General features: G+C 39.3%; 1 pseudogene; it reads left to right on the top strand.

Moving 5' to 3' along the window:
• The first annotated feature begins 765 nt into the window (after nucleotides 1–765).
• LOC131827967 ((E2-independent) E3 ubiquitin-conjugating enzyme FATS-like) lies at nucleotides 766–1,542 on the top strand (annotated as a pseudogene).
• The last annotated feature ends 3,122 nt before the right edge of the window (nucleotides 1,543–4,664 follow it).

The raw sequence follows: 4,664 nt of genomic DNA, 5'->3' as shown, positions 1-4,664 counted from the left end.
TTTTAAGAGCAACATTGTCTTCAAGAGACATGAATAGAAAAAATAAATGAAATAAATTCTAGAAAAATAAACTGAAGTGTTTAATATACTTTGTATTACAGATACTTGAATAAGTTATTGTCCCTAGATTATAAATTCCTTAAAATGAAAAACTTTAACAAACCTCTTTATAATTACAATGTGTGATTAGCATTGACTGAATTTGGCAGGTTCCCAATAAACCAATGGACACATTTCCTAAGGAATCCTCCAAATCAAATTAGGTGTTCTCTCTGTACGTAGGAAGAACTTCTCTAGTACACATGAAGAATGATTTCACTTTAGATAAAGATAGAAAGTGAATCTTAGGTAGAGAAAACGAAAGCAACTGAAAACCCTCTGGCAAATCCCTGTAACAGCCATAAACAGGACCAAACCAAAAGAAATAACATCCCTTAAACTTAGTGGGGTCTCAGTAGATAAACTGAGCATGAAAAACCAATAGATTGTCTAAAAGGAAAAAAAATCTTCCCAAGAAAATGACAAATCAGGAAGAAAATCAAGTTAAGAAAATAGGACTTATATAAAACAAATATTCCTTGAACATTTTATTTGCTAGAGTATTAAGCTAATGTTCAGTGCATTAAATTTAGCACTGGACTTAGAACTCCACCCAAGGGAGTTTGTTTGGAAGGAGAAAACGGTGTCTCAGGTTACCTGGATTCCAGTTAACCAACTCACAAACACATAGGAGAGCCAGGAAGCAGCACATGAAGCAGGAGCTCAGGGAGGAAAACCAGAACCTCCTCGGAGGTGCTGGAACCCAGGTTTGCAAGAAAGTTTCTTGGAGAAAAAAACACTTTTGGGGGGGTGCCCTTGGGGACTGCCACATGTCCTTGAAGTGGCTCACCTCTGTTGCATGCATAATTTGCAGGAACTAAACAGGTAGCTGTGAGAAGAGGAAATGAGAACCATGAAACTCACTGTGATACCATCAGTCTCGCCAACCAACTGTCCGTCCATTCACATTTCTGGCTGGAGTTACATGGCAGGGGATTATATATGCTATGACTTGTTCGTAAAAATAAAGCAAGAAGAGTGAGGACCCCACCAAGCCCATGCCTAAGCCTACACTCTACAGAGACCCTGACCTGACAGAAAACTGTTCTGAGTGCCAGCAAAACCTTGCAGGAAGTGCTGGAAGTCTGTACGCTTCAGGTAATTTCTCGCTTGCAAGAACAGCTGAGAAGCTAGAACACATGGTACAGGAGAAGAAAGCCAGGTAGAAGGAGAGCCCGGGGATAGAAGCAGTTCACCATTCCCTACCCTGTTCAAGCCTAAAGAAAGGTAGATTCTAGAGAAGGGGATGCACAGGTGATCTAAAAGAATCTATAATAATGTGCCGAAATTTAAAAGAAAAAAGAACAAAAGAAAAGGGTGATGTTACAGAATAACAAACTCCACACCAAAATTTAAAAAAAACAATTACTGGACCAGGTCCTTCACAGGGACACAGTCTCATCTAACCACAGGCTGCCCCACTGTCCCACTACCTGCACCTAGAATGACTTCAAACCCTGCATAAACCACTAACATTCACCTTCATGATGCAAAACACTTTTTTTTTTCATTTTTTTTCATAAAAGGAAACATAGCTTCCCGAATTGCTGACCCAGACCAAGCAGACACAATAACTCTTGGGGAAATGTATCAACAGACTATTGTGGGGTAGTTAACTCAAAGTAAACTAAATACTAAATACTAAATACTATCCCTTCAATTTTTACTTCTGAATTTTCCCTCTACCATTGGTTTTTCCTCCCTACTATTCCCACCCCAAGGAGAAAGGACTTCTATGCTTATGTGCCCTTAGATCTCTGGGTCTGATTTTTTTTTTTTTCCATCAAATTTCTGGGACTCAAATGTATCACTTTTTTTTTTTTTTTTTTTTTTTTTTAAAGATTTTATTTATTTATCTGACAGAGAGAAATCACAAGTAGGCAGAGAGGCAGGCAGAGAGAGAGAGAGGGAAGCAGGCTCCCTGCCGAGCAGAGAGTCCGATGCGGGACTCGATCCCAGGACCCTGAGATCATGACCTGAGCTGAAGGCAGCGGCTTAACCCACTGAGCCACCCAGGCACCCAAATGTATCACTTTTTAAATACCAATCCCAACTCCTGCCAGTTCAGCAAACTCCAACTTTGAGGTCATCACACAGTAAATTTTAAAACTCTCTGGATGTGTGTACCACATGATACTGGATGTTGAGTTTGAAATCAGCAGGTGCTCTGTCAGAGACTCTAGAGCAAGTAGTCTGTTTCTTTGTGACCTGGAGTGGTCAGACCAGCCCCACTAGCTGCACTCCACTCACAGTATGTTTCTTCATTTATCAAGAGTGTGTTTCCATGGAAGTTATGAGGGCAGAATTGGCTGAAAAAATTATGGGTAACTATAGGGTTTTTTGCAAACTCCCCACCCCCTCAAAAAAGTTGTATAGCTTAAAAAAAATGGTCTGATGGTTCCAACTCTGCCATGTATTCTTCTAAACATTTATAATGTCCATTATTTATAAATGTGTGCTTGGGGAGTTCAGAACTAAGTTTCTACCAAAAATGGAAAAAAAATACAATTATCACCCAAAAAAGCACAGGTGAATGACAAAAATTATTCAGAGTTTGGTGGTAGGAGTTGAAGGAGAGTTCCCTATCAGCCTCCACTCCATTACAATAAACATTTGCTCTTTTTATCTAAAATCTATTGGATGCCTTCTAAGTACATAGCATTATGTTAGGTGCTGGCGATTTCAACAACTGCTGGAACGTGTCACAAAAACCAGTGTGAGGAAGGGTTGGGGACAGAGAGCTGCAGAGAGCACTGGGAGCTCCATTTACTTAGTAGAGTGAAGCAAGGATATTGACTTTGTGGCAGTCAGCACATACGGGGTGGTTGACTCAGGGGCTGAGTCAGACTAATTAGCTCTCAGCCTGGAAAGCCCTGACAAGGAGTGAGGACTGAGAAAGCCACGGTAATGGTGCCAGAGTGTTCCAGCTCAGGCATGACAATTCAAGCTAGCTTGGGCTGAGAAAGATAAATACTCGGTCAAGTGGACTGTGGTTGGAAAGTAAAAAAAAAGAAAAGAAAACTGAGCACATCAGGCCAAGGAACAAGAGCAGAAGGCAGTGGGTCAGGATCTATGGCAAGAGTAAATAGAGGAAGTAAGTTTCTGTAGCAAGGCTTGAGGTTAAGTAACCTTCAGCATAGGATTTTTTTTTTTTAAGATTTTATTTATTTATTTGACAGACAGAGATCATAAGCAGGCAGAGAGGCAGGCAGAGAGAGGAGGAAGCAGGCTCCCTGCTGAGTAGAGAGCCCAATGCAGGGCTCGATCCCAGGACCCTGAGATCATAACCTGAGCCGAAGGCAGAGGCTTAACCCACTGAGCCACCCAGGTGCCCCGTCAGCATAGGATTTTTAATGGGAAATAACCATACATAATGGAAGCCCATCTTGTCTTACAGGAACCACTTTGTAAAGGTGAAAGGGAGCTTTAGACAAAATTTTAACAGACGTAAGTCATTGCCCTTGCTGTCATGAAACTAGCTCCAGAGACAAGATATGCACAGAAAAAAATCAAATAAAAAATGCTGTTGTGCTTATTTTGCAAATAACACCTCATGGTAAGCCTTAGAAAGGATGCAAGGATGAAAGTAACATGGTCACTGTCCTTAAAGTTTGTAGAGTCTAAAGAAAAGATAAATATGAAGACAAAGTTCATTGCTTTATGAGAGAAATGCCAGATAAGTAGAAGTATGAAGCCAGGTCTAAAATGACAAAACCTTGAACTGCTAGGGACATACAGTGGCACTTAGATTTCAATGGAAAACAGTATTTTAAACACAGAGTTAATCATCTCAAGCAAATGTTTCCTTCAGGGAAAGAAAAGTCCTGCCAATAACAGAGACCTGAAAAGATTGCCCATTTAGTTAAGCAGTAATGGAAGCCTGTGTTGTTGACAATCACTTCAGCCACACCTGCATCAGGAAAAATGACACTTGGGCGCCAAATTGTGTGAGTGCTTGTGTGTGTGTGCGTGTGTGTGTGTGTGTGTGTGTTTGAACATTCTTAAAAATTGACAATCTTCCTTAAATACCTCTATTCCTGTGCTTATTCAGAAGAAATTTTATTGACCTCAAATTTTAAGAAGTATATGTCATTTATTGTATATCTGTTTACATTTACTTTCATTTTTTTCTAGAATTAAAAAGATTTTACCTTGGAATTTCACAAATTGGACTTCTTTGTTACTTCTCTCCTTTCAACAGGAAATCATCTTTGTGTTCTTAAACAAATTGACAAATACAAAAGTCCAATGAAACTCAAAAGGACCAGTTGAAAATAACAGATTGTATCCAAATAAACCATAAATACTAAACAGAAATTTTGCTTTTCCATTTGTTTTAGATTATGCCAGTCAACACATACTATATAAAGACTAGAAACTTGGTAAACGTGATTTTATTAAAAAAAAAAAAAAAGATCCATTTAAGTAGTTGAAAAACTGATTCCCAAGTATGTCCTAAAGGAATTGGTTTTATCATAGAATCTCTAGAGACTGTGAATCTAGTTGCTCAAGAAAATCCATACTCTCTCATAAGTCAGAAATTATGGGTGTGGCAATGGAGCATT

Source organism: Mustela lutreola, chromosome 3 (genome assembly GCF_030435805.1).
Source record: "Mustela lutreola isolate mMusLut2 chromosome 3, mMusLut2.pri, whole genome shotgun sequence".
NCBI classification, from domain to species: Eukaryota; Metazoa; Chordata; class Mammalia; order Carnivora; family Mustelidae; genus Mustela; species Mustela lutreola.
Note: the sequence above shows the minus strand (reverse complement) of the source record. Positions and strands in the feature narration are given on the sequence as shown.